We start from the raw sequence: 19819 nt of genomic DNA on the forward strand, positions 1-19819 counted from the left end.
GCACAAATAATACTATTATTGGCGATCACTTGAGTTAAAATCACATTAGCCTAAACCAAATTATTAATTATCTTATTAAGCGTGATTTCAAGTACAAATTCCCTTTAAACAAGCATAAAAGGTGTGATCAAGCAATAACAATGAAAAATAAATCAAGCAACATAAGCATCATAATAATAATATCATGTTAGTAATAAAGCTTAAATATAATAGCAAGATCCTAGGCATGATACTAATAAGATTAATAACAACTCCTAGCATGTCACTAAACAATAAAGATCAAAGCTTTAAACCTAACATGGTACTAACATGATATTAGAAAGAATAAAGGCACCCTAAACATGATACTAGAAAGCATAAAATAACATCCTAACATGATACTAGGAATTGAATATCCTAACATGATACTAGGAATCATAAAACAATAATAAGCATGCTTTCTACATTGTTAATAAAATAGGGAGTAAGCTAATCTACTTACTTTGAAGCCTCGTACCTCTTTCTAATAACAAAATACACAAGTTAGTAAACTTCAATGAAAGTAATAAAGAATAACAAAAGAATTAAACTGAAATCAAATTAAATAAAGTTTTGACTAGTTTTGGACCAAACCCTCAGAAATATCAACCTTTCACGTCTAGGGCGAAGGCAACTTCAAACTTGGCTAGGTGTTTCAAGATCTTGTGAATGCGGAATATTGTATGTAAAAAGCTTGGTTTAGAAATAGAGAGAAAGAATAAGCTATATTGCTTAGAGAGAGAATAGAGAGAATTAATGATGAAAGTTGATGATCTGAAAACAGAAGTTCGGGACCCTATTTATAATGAAAATAGTCCGGAAAAATACAGAATTTGATAAGGAATAAAATTACACGCTGTCGCCATGAATCGACTCTGTCGCGACGCGACAGGGTCTGTCGCGTGGCGACAGAGTTGTCGTTTGGCAACAACCTGTATTAGCGCGTTTTCTTCACGCGGAATCTGATCTTTAATCAACTTGATCTACGGAATCCGTACAGAAGATAAAATACGTATTTTTAAGATAATAATAATAATAAAATAATGTTTTACTCCAAATAAAAGTCTATTTAAAAATAAATAATTATTAAATCTAATAATATTAGAATTAAAAAGAACTTTCTAGAAACTTCCAGAAAATTATAATTAATCCTAATGCTTTTAGGAATAATAATTAACATTGGGCCCTCCTCTAGATCATTGGGCCGTATGTAAATAATTAACCGGGCCCAGTTTAGTATTTTGGCCATAACTTCCTCATTATTCATCGGAATTGGGCTTATAATATATCGTTGGAAAGGTCTTTTTGAGCCCCATCCAACTATAATATTATTGGCCCTTAATTATGGACCAAACTAAACTAGTTTGGCTATTTCCAAATAAATAGAGTTATTTTCAAAAACAGAGAGAAGAGAATTTAAATAAAACTAAACCGCAACACTTGACTTTCAACCACTTTCACCTTATTCGATTATGGTTCGACGTGAAAGACATTCATCACTGGGTTTGGTTTTGGGGAGACACAAATGGGTGTCTACAGAAGCCCCCACTTTGACTGAGTTTGGAGAAACTTATGTTTCGAAAACAAAAGTCAAAGTAGCGATAAGGACGGAGAATGATTCAAAACGTTCTGCGATTCCAAATCATTCTTATAACGCCGATACCGGCAAACTAATCATTTGTTAAAACAGATAAACGAGTTAAGAAACGCGTATCTTGCACCGTCGAGCACATGTCTCTGACCGTAACCATTTTGTTGCTTCATTTGTTGTTTGTGACAACCTCCACAGTATCTCGTGAACGCCATCATTGAAAATAACCGTATGTTGTCGTCTTCAATATTCTTGGTGACAATCCTCCACAGTATTTCGGGAACATCGTCGAAAATAACTGTAGGTCGTCATCTTCTAGGTTGTGGCAGTATGTCGCCACAGCAGTGCATCGCCGCTATAGACATTCTTCTCTTTACTTTGAGAGACTGTCGAAGGTGACCTTACTTTGCCATCTTCAAATTTTGTGACATTACCTTGCCACGGCTGTATTTCGCCACTAGACAACTCCTTTCCATGTTGGGATATCGTCAAAGAATCATTCTACTTATTGACCCTTAATATATTACTGTTATTATTTGTGTTTGTGCCAATACTTCGGTGCTTTTTGCCTTTGTAAACCATTATTTCGGTGCCTCTATTGAACCATTATTTCGGTGCCTTGCTATGAGCCAATACTTAGGTGCTTTAAGATAAGTGAGACGATCCTTCATCAAGTCGATCACTTAATGCAATTGCAATGAAGCTGACTAAATCATGTCGATTTTGCTTAAAGGGGCTAACTGGCGTACCAAGGAACCCTAACTGTCAAAATAGGCCCACAAAGTCATAATTAGGGACCCCGCATTCTGTCGCCGCTCCAGCGCTGGCCGGAGACACCTGTCTTAAGCATTTGCTCCTGTCGCCTCGCGACAATTCTGTCGTTTGGCGACAGAATCGGGGTTTTAAAACCCGTCTTCTTCTTCATTTCCGTTGCTGCTCTACTTCTCACATTTTCGCAAAAAAATTCAATTCACTCGTTCTTGCTCATTTTTCAACCAAATTCGCTCAAACTTGTTACAAATCGAAGCTTTTCTCATCTATTTTCCCGATCTATGTAAGTTTTTCTCAAACTCTACTCGGTTTTTGATGAATTATCCGTTCTTGTTCACGAATTTTCAAAAAATTCGAAATTTACTTTGCTTAATTTGCTTCGTTCGTTGAATTTTATGCCTTGAATTTGTTTAATTATGTTTGTATATTACCTTGGGAGGATTTTGAGACTTGTTTGACTCAATTTGGTGAAGAAACGAACGTTTCACCATTGTCGGACCTCTTAAGGTCGTGAAGAACAATGTGGGTCGTTCTTTGCATTTTTACTGCTTTTGCTTGTACAATTTGTCACAATATTCATCATATGTTTGCAAGAAATTATTTATTTGCTTGAAAAATGCTTTCATGCTTGGTTGAATTTTTTGCTCTGTTTTAGTACTACGTACTCTGTTTTGCGAACATAGTATCATGCGGCCTAGGCGAACCTTAGATACTGTAGAGCCTTAAATTTGATTACTTTTATATACTTTAGCATGGCTAGACGACGTGGTTCTGGTTCTCGGTCGAGAGACACGCATCGAGAGGACGAGCCCACCAGTGAGGGCGAGGACGTGCCTTCTACTTCCAGGCTGGGTCTCATGCCGGATTGGGACAAGCGCACCCTGTTCCATGCGCCGGTTCATCATTTGTCGGAGCGAGTCCGACGAGGTCTTGCGAGTGGGAGGACCCGTAGGCACGGTTTGGGTAACTCCACCATCATTTCTCTGTACGACAACTTCATCGGTCGTGATGAGGGTCTTCGTCGTCTTTGGGAGTCATGTGGGTTGACTCCTCTCCTGCAGGCCACCCGGGCCATGTTTTCATACGATGGGGGTAACCTCGTCGTCCGTGCTTTGGTGGAGTTCTTTTGGGACACCACCAACACCTTTCACTTTCCCTGGGGTGAGATGACAGTCACTCCAGCTGACTTCAGCCTCATCACCGGGCTAGAGTTCCAGTCTACTCCTCTGCCGTTCGACGCCGGTGTTACTGTCTATTCGCCGGAGGTTCAGGAGTTGTTGGGGCCGATCGTTGTTCGGGCCCAGGCTGAGGCTCAGTCGGGACAGCTGAGTTCCCGATGCATTCGTCGCTGCACACTGGCTGCAGCTTTTGAGGATGATGCCACCACCCGAGAGCAGCGGGTGCGCATCTTTGTGCTGATTCTGCTGTCAGGGACGTTTTCCCCTGATCGAGGTAGTAGAGTACTTCTTTACTACTTGTCCGCTGTTCGCGACCTTCACTTGGTCGGGACATATGACTGGGCCAGCATGGCCTACGCGGACTTTCTACTGGGCTTGCGGCGTTCCTGTCGTCACAAGGCCTTGTCTGGAGAGGTAGCCCTTTCCATCTTTTGGAGGGTCGTAGAGGTACATCTCTTTTCCTTTTTTGAGGTTTAACTCTAGATTTAGAAGCATAATCTTTACTGACTTTTTGTCTTTTCATATAGATTTGGTTCTACGAGTACTTCCTTTCTCTTGCGCCTGCGAGGCCTTCTCCTCGCGTGCTCCCTATTGCTGCCAGTTGGGGAGGCCGCAAGGGTCCACCGGAGGTGCTACGCCTTCGAGAGATGATCCTTTCGGTAGGTTTCTATAACTCATACTTTTCTTTTATCACCTTTGGGTATTAGTGCCTTATTTAGTGATTTTTGCAGGAGCCTAGCCCGGTCTATCGACCTTGGGTTACTTTTCCTATCCCTGCGCTGGCGGCGCAGTACACAGCTGAGCGTCGTTACTTTCTGGGGACGTACGACGCGGTGGTCTACCTAGGGGAGAGGGTATCCATCCAGCACTCCTCAGATGCTTTCGTTGTTCCTGCTCCTCCACCTCGGCATATGTTCCACGATGCCTTGCAGCAAGATCGTGCCAGTGGACCTACTCGGGGTACTCCTTGGAGGTCCTACGTTCTCCTCGAGCAGAGCTATGAGGAGGACTTGCTACCGTTGCTAGCGCCGGCTCCTGTCCTTTCAGAGGAGGCAGCGGTATGCTTTTATTCATTTGGTTTATCTTTAGGTAGCCCCCAAGTATTTTTCTAACCTTTTATTCTTAACAGGCTGGCCCTAGGGAGTTCATTCCCCCGAGGATGTCCATACGTTACCAGGGCATGTACGGGCCAATCGAGGAGCTCATTCCACCAGCTCCAGAGGGGGAGCAGTTTGTGGAGCGGTCTATTCCTCGTCACCAGACTCGAGTAAGTAACTTCTCATATATTATCTTTATGTTTGCTTCGTAATTGTTACTGACTTGGTTACTTTGGCAGTTTTCTCGCGAGGTGGTGACAGCTATGGCTAGGTGCATAGAAGCCTTTCGCAGCCAGCTCGTGAGGTTGCGGAACCGTGCTACCTGTCGTAGCAACGATGCTGAGGAGGTATTACTTTTTTGCATTTAGCATTTTTGACTTGTTTTTTCATTTGCACTTGCTAACTTTGATTTGCTTTTGCAGGGGCAGCCTATTCCTTCTCCACGCAATCGGTCGAGACCCGAGCCTAGGAGAGAGACTACTAGGTCCGACTCGAGGCGTCGCTGGACTACTTCCGGTGGTCGGGGTGGTCGTTCTGAGGCCGCTGCTGTAGAGGACTCGGCGTCATCGCCTGAGGATGCTCCGACTAGGCCGACCATTCGAGGTGGGATGGGTGGTGGGACGTACGAGTTTGGCTCGTCGTCACAGCAGCCTTTGCAGCCCCAGCCTCTTTCTGTCGGGTACCAGGGTGAGGTTAGGTGGCCTGGCCCTGAGTTGCAGTTTGCGCCGCCTGGTGGCTCAGGGGACGGTGATGGACATACTCCACGGAGTAGGACTTTCTTTGATACATTTGGTGTCCCTCACGACTTGCGACCTCCGGCACCGTAGTTGTACCTGTGTTTTATTTATTTTGACTTTTGTAGGACTTTGTCTATTTTATTTACATGACTTATGTATTAGACACTCTGTATATATATGCACTTATTATTTATTAACATTTTATCTCTTGTTTTTATTTATTAATTTTATTGCGCATGTGAGTGTGTGAGAAAGTGTAATTTTTGCGCAAAATTTCCGTCATTTTTAATATTAGTGGAGGGTACCGACTTTCTCCCCCAAAAAAAAAGAAATGAAAAAAAAATGAAGGAAAAAAGTATAATTACCAAAAATAAGCCTAAAATTAATTAAGCTTAATAAAATATAATAATAATAATAATAATAATAATAATAATAATAATAATAATAATAATAATAATAATGGTAAGAAAGGTGTATGGATAGAAAAGGGGAAAATAATAAGTCAAGTCAAAGTCGAATTCGAGCAAGTAAAAACACGGTTTCCAACGCGTAATAGGTGTCGCTGCGAAGAAAAATACTGGCGCCACGTAATTAAACCTGTCGCCACGCGACAAGGTCTGTCGCCGCGCGACAAACTTTGTCGCCACGCGACAGACTTGTCGCTTGGCGACAGATTCACTTTTCCTATTTCTTACAGGAATTGAATTCTGCTTTGAAAAAAAAGCTTATAAATAGCCCCCGAATCCTTCGTCTTCTGCATAATTTAACCAGTTTATTAATTAATTAATTAGCTAGTAATCATGCCTTTAGCTAAAAGAACCTTTTGTGGATACATGAATGAATGGTGTCGTCTTTTAACTTCTAAAGAGAAAAAAGCATTAGATGCTTTCCGTATGGGGGTATGTTTGGAATAAAGGGGGTGAGTCTTGACATGGACTTTATTTACTCCGCCATAGACTATTGGGACATTAATACTCACTGTTTTAGATTTTTCCATGATGAAATATGCCCTTTATCGGAAGAATTTGGAGCCATTATAGGCTATTATTCCACAGACCTTGCGGTAATGCCTAGAGTAAGTGAATATTATTATAAAGATTTTGAACGCTTCTTTGATCTAAGGGGTATGGCTTTAAAGAACATAGTGCATGGCAATGCAGTTGATTTGACAGAATTGCACATTATTTTTATGACAATCCTAATCCTGAATTTCGTGTCCATAAGAGAAGAGCTTTCCTCTTTTGCATGTTTAGCCAACTCCTTTTAGTTAGTGGTAAAGATAATGAAGGCCAAGCAATAATTATATTTGTTATAGAACAAGTTAAATCCGGGAGAAATCCAATGCCGCTAATTGTTGGAGAGACCATGCTGTGGTTAGATGCATTGAGAAAGAATCCAAGAGCACCCTTTCGAGGTTCCCCAATTTTATTATAGGTATAAAATAATACTATTCTTAATTACAAAGAACTAAAAATATTTTTACGCTGTAATACTAATCAAATGTATATTTTACAGATATGGCTCACGGAGAGGTTAAAATTTATTAATCCTCCTGACGATATACACACGTACGTTCCAAATTGCATAGTCCGGCGAAAGAAACGATTTTTGAAGATAGGTCGCCGTGAATGGAGCAAGGTGCTTGCTGCTGGTGATTTTACCATAAACTGGGTCATCCTTTGGTGGAGGATTGAGACGATGGTTGGTTGTAACAGCCAAGCATACTGTCGTCTCCCGAGCTTATCAAAATTGACCTTTTATTTTCCTTGTAGAGTTAGGAGACAATATGGTCTTGCTCAAACCATCCCTACAGGAGATCTCCGCCGTCCTTATGAATTTCCTGTGTCACAAGAGATTGAGCGCTTTGACAAATATTGGAGTGGTAGGCCCTTATGGGAGGTGATTACCCATAGGGATCCACCTTGTTTGTCAAACAAAGTGAAACAATGGCTTGATGGAAAATCTCATAAATCCCAGTCAAAGTTGAGAAGACCGATGTGAAGAATCGTCTAGGTGACAAAAAGGTCCCTGCTAAGGAACGCCTAGGGGAAAGGAGTGAATTCAAAACTCCTATTATGCCAAAGAAGAAAAGTTTTAAGAAAGACAAAGGAAAAAGGAAAATTGATTCTACGGAAAAGAAAGCTTGGGTAGAGAAGAAACATGGGGTTTTAGCGGAAGGGGAAACTATCTATACTAAAATAGAGTGTAGATCTTCTAATGGATGTCTCCTAGCAAAGGTTATGGATCAAGGGGAAGAAAATGAGGACAAAAATTGGAAGAGAATCAAGAAAGAGAAAAAAGATTAGAGCACTACTTTTCTTTTGATTTATTAGACAAAGTTAATTTGTTTTAGTTAATTCTTCAGCTTCCATTTCATCAATAATGTAATTTCTTTATTAATTAATAAAATTTCAGCTTTTATTTCAATTAACTTTTCAATTAAAGCAATGAAAACAATTACAATATTTATTTTTCGGAGAATTAATTCGAGTACGGAAGTCGAATAAATTTCCAGAATGCACGAAATTTGCCCAGATACTCGCAGAAACTTGGCGCTGTTATCCGATTCATTGTCGCTGTCGAATTGGCGCTGTCGCCTGCGCGACAAAACTGTCGTCTGGCGACAGAGGCTATCTTCTGGCGCCAGTCTTGAAATTTTGCAGACATGTATTTTTTTTTATCTCTGGGTTACAGAAAGTTGGAAAATTAAAGTGGCCGCACCCGTCGGGGTTGCCTACGTATCCTTTGTGTAAGGAATCAGGCCAAACGTAGCTCTCTTGAGTGTTTTACTCAAGTGCTTATGGGTAGTATTTCTTAAGTTGGTCAAGATTTGTCATGTTTGAAAATTCGTTACCATCCATGTCAGTTAACTTAGCCGCGCCTCCTGACAGGATTGTTTTGACAATATATGGTCCGGACCAATTAGGCCTAAATTTTCCTCTTGGGTCCAAAATAATTTTCCTTAATGCTTTCAATACCAAGTCCCCAACCATGATATTTCTAGTCTTGACCTTCTTATTGAAATGTCTAGCCATGCGGGTTTGATAGCATTGGGTGTGATGTAGAGCCTCTAGTCGTTTTTCATCGAGTAGAATTAACTCTTCATACCGTGCTCTAGTCCATTCAACTTCATCAAGTTTACTCTCTAACGCAATTCGTAGAGAAGGTATTTCTAACTCTACAGGTTGTACGGCATCCATTCCATATACTAGGTTGAATGGCGTATTTCCAGTTGATGTTCGGATTGACGTGCGATAACCCCACACTGCGAAGTGAAGTTTGTCAGGCCAATCCTTATAATTTTCGGTCATTTTTTCAATAATTGTCTTTAAATTTTTATTAGCGGCCTCAACTGCGCCATTTGCTTGAGGTTTATAAGGAGAAGAATGATGATGTTGAATACCATACTTTTGTAGCAATTCTTCACATTCGGCTTGAAAGTGAGTTCCATTGTCACTTATCATTTCATGTGGGACTCCGTATCAACAAATTATGTTTCTTTCGATAAAGAGTGCTACATGTTTGGCGGTGAGTTTAGCATATGATTGTGCTTCTACCCACTTTGTGAAGTAATCTATTGCGACTAAGATGTATTCATGACCTCCTGTTCCGGGAGGTGTGATTTTTCCAATTATGTCTATTCCCCATGTAGAGAAAGGCCATGGTGAAGTGTAGGTGTAGAGGAGAGATGGTGGGATATGTTGCAAATTTGCATAAGTTTGGCATTTGGGACATCTTTTTACATATTGATGACAATCCTTATTCATGGTAGTCCAATAATACCCTTCTCGCGTTATCTTTTGGACTAGCATTTTGCCGTTGACATGTGTTCCACATATCCCTTCGTGGACTACTCTCATAGCTCTTTGAGCATCTTTTTTGCCTACACATAATAAAGCTCGACCTTTAGGTATCCTTTTGTATAGTTCATTTCCTATGAGTACAAACTGGGAAGCTAAAAGTATTAGTGCTCTTTTCGCTCTTTTGTCAGCATGAGGAGGATATTCTCCTTTGGTGACATAATTTAGTATATCTGTGAACCATGGTTCTTCTTCATGTTCTTCTTCTTGAATCACTTCATCGTCTTCTATAGCTCGAATGTATGCTGGCTTATGCCTTTTTTCTATGGTTAAAGGCATTTGCTCAATTTCCTTAGGAATCCTAACCATTGAGGCTAGTCTTGCCAAGGCATCGGCGAATTGGTTTTCCTCTCTAGGTAGATAAGTGTATTCTACCTTTTCTAACTGATCAGTGAGGGTTTCCAAATATGTTTGGTAGGGAGCTAAGCTTTCACTCCTAACCTTCCATCTCTTTGAGATTTGATTAATGATTAATGAAGAATCTCCAAATATCCGGAGTTTCTTTACTCCTAAGGCTAAAGCAGTTTCGAGGCCTACCACGCATGCTTCATATTCGGCCGCGTTGTTGGTGACGTCGAAATCTAACTTAATGGATATAGGAACATGCTCCTCTTTAGGTGATACTAGTAAGACTCATACGCCGCATCCCTTTTGGTTTGAGGCTCCATCAAAATATAAAGTCCATGTATTATCCTCTGTCATCATTAAACTTTCATCTGGGAATTCATTCTCTTCCAAGGGTGTCGAATCTTCTATTGGGAAATCTGCTAGAAAATCCGAGACCACTGACCCTTTGATTGCTTTCTGAGGCATGAACCTTATATCAAATTGGGCCAAATTCACTATCCACCTTGAGATACGCCCGTTAAGTGTAGATCTTTCGAATAGTTATTTAAGAGGGTCCATCCGTGAGACTACGTAAACGGTATGTACAAGCATGTAATGTCTTAACTTAGTCGTGGCCCACACCAATGCGAGGCACAACTTTTCCAATGGTGTATAGCGTGTTTCATACTCGAGCATTTTCTTACTTAGATAGTAAATAGCATTTTCTTTATTTTCTACCTCTTGTGCAAGCATGGCTCCCATTGTTTCCTTTGTGACGGTCAAGTATAACCTTAGGGGTATTCCAGGGAGTGCTGGAGCTAATACGGGAGGATTCGAGAGATAGGCTTTGATCTTTTCAAAGGTTTTTTGGCACTCATCGTCCCATATAATTGGTACATTCTTCTTAAGCTTTTTGAATATTGGCTCGCATATTGTGGTTAGCTTGGATATGAACCTACTTATGTATTGCAACCGGCCAATGAATCCTCGAATTTGCTTTTCGGTTTTGGGCGGTGGCATGGACATGATTGCTTTGATTTTGGTGGGGTCTATCTCTATTCCTCTAGAGCTTATGACATATCCCAAGAGTTTTCCTGAGGTAACTCCGAAAGCCCATTTGGAGGGGTTTAACCTCATGTTATATTTTCTTAGCCTTTCAAAGAACTTTTTTAAGGCTATTGGGTGTCCTGGGCGGTCTTTTGACTTTACGATCATGTCATCCACATAAACCTCCACTTCTTTATGCATCATGTCATGGAGTAGGGCAGTCGCTGCTCGTTGGTAAGTAGCACCCGCGTTTTCAACCCGAATGGCATTACCGTGTAGCAGTAAGTACCCCAAGGTGTTATGAACGTCGTTTTTTCCATGTCTTCTTCAGCCATGAGGATTTGATTGTATCCTGCGTACCCATCCATAAATGAGAGAAGCGCATGATTTGCTGTATTATCTACCAAAATATCGACGTGTGGTAAAGGGAAGTCGTCCTTTGGACTTGCCTTATTTAGATCTCGATAGTCGACACACATTCGAACTCTACCATCTTTTTTCGGAACCGGGACGACATTAGCGACCCATTCGGGATATTTAGATACCCTAATAAAACCTGCAGTTATTTGTTTTTGCACTTCTTCTTTTATTTTAAGAGCTACGTCAGGTTTCATTCGACGTAACTTTTGTTTTACAGGTTTCATTCCTGGAATTAATGGTATTGTGTGTTGAGCTATCTCTCTATTAATGCCTGGCATATCTTCGTATGACCAAGCGAATACATCAATAAATTCTGTAAGTAGATTAATTAAATCGGTTCTTTCATCTTTACTTAGTGTTAGTCCGATTTTAATTTCTCTTTTAATGGTTGGATCTTTTGAGATATCAACCGTTTCTGTATCCTCAATTATTGGTGTCTTGTTTTCAAGTGTTTCCATTGCTTTAATTATTTCTTTGTCATTTTCATCATTGGTTAAGCAATGCTCGTCATCTTTAGATAAGGAAAAACAAGAGGAATACGGGGAAGAAGACATATTATTGAATTCAAAAATCATTACATCAAATAAGGAAATGTCCGTTGGGACTTGATTGCTAACTATCCTAGGAGTAGAAATAGAAGGTGAGGGTGCTACAACAAAGGGTTTGGAATACAAGATAGGGGAAGACTCTAACTCAGACTCTAACTCAGATGATTCTTCGAACATTGGCCCTTGTCCTGTAGTTACTGAAATTTTCCTTCCATTTGTAGTGGTTATCTTCACCGTTTTGCGCCATCCACGCTCTTGATCTTCTATTGGAGTGATAAATTCCGAGGGATCAAAACTTTCACTTTGGAGGACCGTTTGAATGAGCGAAGAATCATCTTCCGCGTATCTTGGCTCATTCTTTAAAGTCAAAGCAAGGGGGCGCTTTCTTCTTATAAATTGGAGCTGGGATCTCGTCTAGGAAGTAACAATCCAGAAAGATCTCGAACCCAGGTTGTCTTATGCCATTTACAACGAAAGGTTCAGGAAATTCATGACAAGGATAATCCTCTCCCTCTCTTATAAATTGTCCATTTAAGGTGAGAGGATATTGATCCATGGGTATTTCCCTCTTTTGTGCATGAGCATTCCTCCGCACTCTTGATTTTTCCTGGGCCCGCTTAAGGTCTTCGTGAGTTGGTTCAAAACCAAGCCCGAAAGTATCCAATTTAGGGAGGCCAGGTAATCCCATATGTTTAGCTATTCCTTTCTTCTTTCCTAGAGTCATTCCAGGAAAGTGTCCTTGTTTTCTTATAATAGCATTAGTTGTCATGTTTGAGTGGAGGTCGTAATGAAGAGGGGTCCTTTCATCTTCCTCTATTAAGGAGACCTCTTCGCTAAAGCCCCACAAATCTTCATCATTTTCATCGTGCTCCACATTAATTAGTGGATTTTCTACTGTTTTGATTCTCATGGATGAAGCATCGATGGTAATTGGAATTCCTCCAACTATGGCTTTTACTTGTTGATGAAGAGATGAAGGGACGGCCTTTAGATCATGAAGCCAAGGGCGTCCCAATAGCAGGTTAAAAGATGCTTTAATATCCACTACTTGGAATGTGGTGGCATGTTCAATTGCACCCGCCGTTATGTTCATGGTGATTGTTCCTAATGCTTGACGGCGTGAGTTATCATAAGCTCTTATTCCTTGAGTTGATGGGGATAAATCCTCATCTCTTATTCCTAACATTCTTGCGGTTCTAAGTGGGCAAACATTAATTGCTGAACCATTATCCACAAGAGTCATAGGAACGTTCATCCTTTTACATATCACTGTGAGGTTTAGAGCTTTATTGTGTTTGTCACCTTCCGGTGGTAAATCCTTATCCGAAAAAGTGACCAAGTTGATTGGACTTGGAAGATCACTCGTGAGGAAGTTAGCAAGTCCCTTAGGAGTGGTGTCCGAATCTATGCCTACTTTAGCCAAGGCATCCATGACTGCGACTCTATGCTCTCGGGATGTGGCTAAGAGCTTCCATACGTTCATTTCAACCTTAGTCTTTTTTAGTTGTTTGACAACATCGTTGTCTTCTATGATAGGCATGGGAATTTGCTGGATAGTAGGCATAGGTTGTGTTGAAATGGGAGGTTGTATTCTCCCAGACCTGGTGAGGACATCTATGGGCGAATCTTCCTCGTCCCAAATGTCACTTACTGGGAATATTGTTGATAGAGGAGTCTCTTCGATATCTTTAAGGTAAACATCCTCATCATCACTGTCACACACTCCATTGATTGTAGCATCTTGTGGGAGTTGAACCAGTTTCTTTTCATCAATCAAACGTTGAACCAAGTCTTTGAACTTGAAGCAGTTCTCTATTGTATGTCCCCCTGATTGATGGTATGAACAATAGTATCTGTCCATCCTTTTTAATGACTCAAATGGTCTCGGTTCGAGAGGTTGAATTTTACCATTCTCGGAGAGCATTTTGAACATATTAGCGTACGACGTCCCAATTGGAGTATAACATTTATTTATTTTCCTGGGAGTGTCGATCACTTGGAGAAAAAAAGGTTTCTTTTCCTTGGGTGGAGGCCTATTCTTGAGTAACTCATTTTTCTCTCTTAAGGCCTCATAAGTTTGGGATAACAACTTGTACAATTCTGACAATATTGATGTCAACGCATAAACCTCTTGCTTAGTTGCAAGTTCTTGGTCATGAGATTCGAGAGCATCTTTGAATATTTCTTCTTCAATGGTCTCGATAGGCTTTATGAGGCTAGATGGGTCCACTTGATTTTCTTCGTCAGAAATAGCCAAGGAATCCGACAGCGGTGCGGTGTTGATGCTTGGCTTCTTGCTTGCAAGGGGCAATGGGAGCTTGTTACTATTGATCAAGTCTTGAATGGCTTCCTTTAGCCTCCAACAATTTTCCGTAGGATGACCCCTACCTTGGTGATATTTACAATGTGCATTTGGGTTCCAGCTAGCCGTTCTCCTTTCGACAGGTGGGTCCCCAAATGGTCCAATGGGAGTTATAAGACCTTTCGCATGTAAGCGGTCAAATGCGGTGTCATAACTCATACCAATAGGAGTATAGTTCTTCCTAAATGGTTTCTTTTGTCCTTGATTGTTATTCATTGCTAGAACTTCATTTAGATTAAAGGTGCTAACATTGTTTGAGTGTGTGGATTTAGATGAAGAAGGATTGTCGTTCTTCTTATTTTTCCAGCCACTATTAGAGTTATTATTAGCAGCTTTTTGTTTAGCGAGGTCATCTTCAATATTAACACCAATATCATAGACAGCCTTGAAGGTATTTAGATTGCTTTGGTACCTAAGGTGTTTAGAATATTTTTCTTGGAGGTTCTTAATAAACATCCTGACAGATTCTTTTTCACTAGGTACTTCAACCATTTTTGCAGTAGTTTCCCTCCATTTATTAAAGAAGGAGGTGAAACCTTCATTTTCTTTTTGCTTTAGAATTTCTAACTCTCTATGATCGGTTTCAATTTGAATATTGCATTTATACCTTTCAATGAAAGCACTTACAATAGACTCCCAACTAGAGGTCTTTTCTTTATCAAATGAAAAGTACCACTGTTGACATACAGCTTCTAAAGATAATGAAAATACATAGTGAAATGCTTTCTTATCTATCCCCTTAATGTTCATTATAGTTTCAAAAGCTCTTAAATGAAAATAAGGGTTATCCATAGCCTTAAATTTAGGGATGTCATTGGGATTGAACTTCTGTGGGAGAAGGTCCTTATCCACCGAGACCCCTTGTGAGCTAATCCCTTGGAATCTAAAGTCGTTGGACAGCTTGCCCAAGCTCTCCTGGATTAGGTCCATTTGAATCTGTCTTGCAGGGTCACTTATTTGCAGCGATAAGTTTTGTAACATCTCAGCCAAGTTGGCTACCTGTCCCTTGACCTCATTATGTTCTTCTTGACTAGCCATTGCCTTCTTAGCTTTCCTTTTCCTACCGATTGGTTTGTCAAAAAGTAAGACTTGAACAAAAGTGTTGTCCTTGATTAAGCGCCCTTCCTTTCTTGTCCACGCGCTGTAAGTTAAACCATATTTGTTTTAATACTCGACTCTAATTGACTTGACTTTATGGTTTAAAAAATTAAAAAAAGAATAGGCAAAAATGGGGTATATATTTTAAGGGAAAATTTAATGAAGTTTTAAAAATTGGAGGATTAATATCCGACTTACCCCCCTAAAAAAATGACGGAAAACACGCATTCAAGACTTTCTAGACATGGTCATAATGTGACAAACATGTTATGTGTGTGTTTTATGTGTGTGTGTGAGTGACTTGCTTTGACTCTTAGTGTATGACCATTGGACTTTAAGTGCCTAGACTCAATTAAAGGCTTAAACATGGTTTGAACCATTAATAAATTGATAAACTGATTAGTAGACTGTTAATTAGACTCGTCGTGATGACTCGAGCAAGAAAACTGGACTGTCGCTAAAACAACAGGACTGTCGCCACTGTTTAAAGCCTGTCGCCAGACGACAAAATTGTCGCCAGGCGACAGATACTAAACTGCAGCGCCACAGTCCAAATTTCTGTGCCATTGCTGGAACATTGATCTGGACTGTTTCCAGTAATTTTACTCTAAGTGGACATGCCTAAAGTCGTACTAAGTCGAATTGATTAATTTATTAGCCTTTAATTAATTCAAAATTAATTAATTTAGACAAAGTCCTTTTAGTCATTAGTCAATTTATTTAGTTTTTAACACAAGTCAAACAAACGGTTAACACATATATAATATGTACTAGCAAGGATGCACAAGTAGTTCACATAGTCACAATATGATGAGTTTGCAACCTAACCATGGCTCTAGTTCTCTAAAGTTCAAGGATATGGGTTAAGTCAATAAGGTCCATGGTTATGAATCCATATGCAATGCACACAAGCCTACCGTGAGGGTTGGAGCGAATGGTCAGGATTCCGCGAGCTCGTGATGAAATCGAACTCGACTCCATGGTTTGGTGGATTCACAAACTTTGCACGTACCCAAATTTGAACTTTGCACATGATAGTGGGATATTCCATTGGGCAGGTGAAGCAGGAACCCCCAGAGGGTTATATCCATATGTAGAACACATATGGGTTCAGAAAAGTGAGAAAAGGACTCAATCAATAAGTAAAATCAAGCCAACAATGCTAGAAATGGTCAAAGCAAGAAGGCAGACCCCTGGCTCGGTATTGGAAGAACTTGGCGCCAGACTACAGGAACTGTCGCCGCAAAAAAGTCTTTGTCGCCAGGTGACAGAAAATTTTTACGGGCGACAAGCCCTGTTTTCTAGACGCTAGTTCCTACATGCCTTGGCAAGTTTCTGTGTTCTTAGAATTTTCCAGATTTCGCATTATCCTTTCGATTCTAGTCATGAAAGATATTTCTCAAATTTCCTACGTGTAAAATTCCTAGGTATTGACTCATGGGGCTCTCCCATGAGAACCTTTTAATGCATATGACAATAATGTTAATCAAATCACGCACATGAAATACTTAGAATTTTTCGAGTCTCATCCGCTCATTCTAAATAATTGCCAAAATAAATTTCAGGAATATAAATAGAAATCCTCTCCAGCGGAGTCGCCAAAAACTGTAGGGAATATTTCAAGTATTATGATCCCAAACTTGAACCCCACTGTGATCATACACTTAAGTATGGTGGCGTTCCAAAGGGAAAGTAAAGAGAGCAAAAGAGTCGCCAACAAGTTTTAGGAACTTGTAAACCCAAAAGACAATCCAAAAGGACCATCAACTCCATAAGGTCTTGAACTAAACAGGGTCCGGGGATGAGGGTACGAATCCAATCTACAAAAGAAAGGACCCGCCCTATAAAATAGGCCTCTACTTTGTTCTGCTCGTATTCATGTGCGCTTTTCGAATAACATACAAACATCATATTAAACCTACCCTGTTTATCTATGTTGGTTGAATATTAATGCACAAATAATACTATTATTGGCGATCACTTGAGTTAAAATCACATTAGCCTAAACCAAATTATTAATTATCTTATTAAGCGTGATTTCAAGTACAAATTCCCTTTAAACAAGCATAAAAGGTGTGATCAAGCAATAACAATGAAAAATAAATCAAGCAACATAAGCATCATAATAATAATATCATGTTAATAATAAAGCTTAAATATAATAGCAAGATCCTAGGCATGATACTAATAAGATTAATAACAACTCCTAGCATGTCACTAAACAATAAAGATCAAAGCTTTAAACCTAACATGGTACTAACATGATATTAGAAAGAATAAAGGCACCCTAAACATGATACTAGAAAGCATAAAATAACATCCTAACATGATACTAGGAATTGAATATCCTAACATGATACTAGGAATCATAAAACAATAATAAGCATGCTTTCTACATTGTTAATAAAATAGGGAGTAAGCTAATCTACTTACTTTGAAGCCTCGTACCTCTTTCTAATAACAAAATACACAAGTTAGTAAACTTCAATGAAAGTAATAAAGAATAACTAAAGAATTAAACTGAAATCAAATTAAATAAAGTTTTGACTAGTTTTGGACCAAACCCTCAGAAATATCAACCTTTCACGTCTAGGGCGAAGGCAACTTCGAACTTGGCTAGGTGTTTCAAGATCTTGTGAATGCGGAATATTGTATGTAAAAAGGTTGGTTTAGAAATAGAGAGAAAGAATAAGCTATATTGCTTAGAGAGAGAATAGAGAGAATTAATGATGAGAGTTGATGGTCTGAAAACAGAAGTTCGGGACCCTATTTATAATGAAAATAGTCCGGAAAAATACAGAATTTGATAAGGAATAAAACTACACGCTGTCGCCAGGAATCGACTCTGTCGCGACGCGACAATGTCTGTCACGAGGCGACAGGGTCTGTCGCGTGGCGACAGAGTTGTCGTTTGGCAACAACCTGTATTAGCGCGTTTTCTTCACGCGGAATCTGATCTTTAATCAACTTGATCTACGGAATCCGTACAGAAGATAAAATACGTATTTTTAAGATAATAATAATAATAAAATAATGTTTTACTCCAAATAAAAGTCTATTTAAAAATAAATAATTATTAAATCTAATAATATTAGAATTAAAAAGAACTTTCTAGAAACTTCCAGAAAATTATAATTAATCCTAATGCTTTTAGGAATAATAATTAACATTGGGCCCTCCTCTAGATCATTGGGCCGTATGTAAATAATTAACCGGGCCCAGTTTAGTATTTTGGCCATAACTTCCTCATTATTCATCGGAATTGGGCTTATAATATATCGTTGGAAAGGTCTTTTCGAGCCCCATCCAACTATACTATTATTGGACCTTAATTATGGACCAAACTAAACTGGTTTGGCTATTTCCAAATAAATAGAGTTATTTTCAAAAACAGAGAGAAGAGAATTTAAATAAAACTAAACCGCAACACTTACTTTCAACCACTTTCACCTTATTCGATTATGGTTCGACGTGAAAGACATTCATCACTGGGTTTGGTTTTGGGGAGACACAAATGGGTGTCTATAGTAGCGAAATCCCTTTATGATTATTAATTGATGCATTGATAGTTGATTATTATGTTTTACCCTAGAATATTATTTATTGGTGAACCTATGCCCTAGGCTTTTATTAATTGATTTCTCTCTACTTTATTCTCCCTATTTTAATTCCTTTCACAACAACAATTTGGTTACTTAGTAATTTAGATTATTTTAATTAATTAGGAATAAATTGACTTGTTTTCATGTGGTTTGACCCTACTTCCCTATCTACTTTAGTTAGAGGACTTAGGTAATTCTTTTGATTAGGAGATACGACTTTATCCTGTCAAAAGTATAATACCCCAAACACTCATTTACTAATGGAATAAACTCGTTATTACACATATTAAGGTGCTACTAAAAAATCACTCTATCTTCTCTCAACTTTCTCTCTTATAAAAACACGTTATCTGAATAAATGTAATTGGTAAGAATAAAGAAAAACCCTAGCCTCCTCTCTCTCTTCTCTCTACTAAACTCTAGCCTCCATTATAAATTTTGAAGGGGATTCCATCGGATTTCACCGGTGGAAAGCCCCAATCTTTATTTTCTTTTAAGATTTTTGTTTATTAGGTTACAATAATAATGTCCCCTTTGAAAGAAAGGGTCTATCTCCTTTGAAAGACAAGGTTTTTTCGATCTTCTTCGAAACACAAGGTTTTTCGAACTCCTTCGAAAGACAAGGTTTTATTTGTGTTTAATTTGCTCTTCGGTTGTGCGGGGCTACGATTGATTATGGCTCGAATTCGCGTTATGGAATCAGCACAAGAATTTACTTTCTCACAAAATTGCGAAGCGACGACGGATCCACTCAAAAAGTTGTATGAGTCAACGAATCGAGAATGTGCCGAATTGTTATATTTATGTATTTGGATTCTCAGCCCTTCCCCGATTAATTCTTGTTTGATTTTGTTAAATTCGTTTTCATTATCGTTAATTGTCAATTGTAGATGTCGTATGGCTTTATTTAATGAAATTTAGTGTCCTTTAGGACTTTTTTCAAAAAAAAAAAAAACACATTTGCTAATGAATAATTTGATCGTAGAAGGGGAATATTTTGATCCTTGGGGTATTCTTTAATTTCTCGGCACTCTCAACGTTCGTGTCATTATACATGTTGTTTAGGCCAAAATCTGACCGCCAGATTCAACCAGGTTCAATAGGACAACAGCTAGATTAATAAATATGCAACTGATAGTGTAGGTTCAATGAATGAGGATGAA

Source organism: Chenopodium album, chromosome 13 (genome assembly GCF_948465745.1).
Source record: "Chenopodium album chromosome 13, dcCheAlbu1.1, whole genome shotgun sequence".
Lineage (NCBI taxonomy): Eukaryota > Viridiplantae > Streptophyta > Magnoliopsida > Caryophyllales > Amaranthaceae > Chenopodium > Chenopodium album.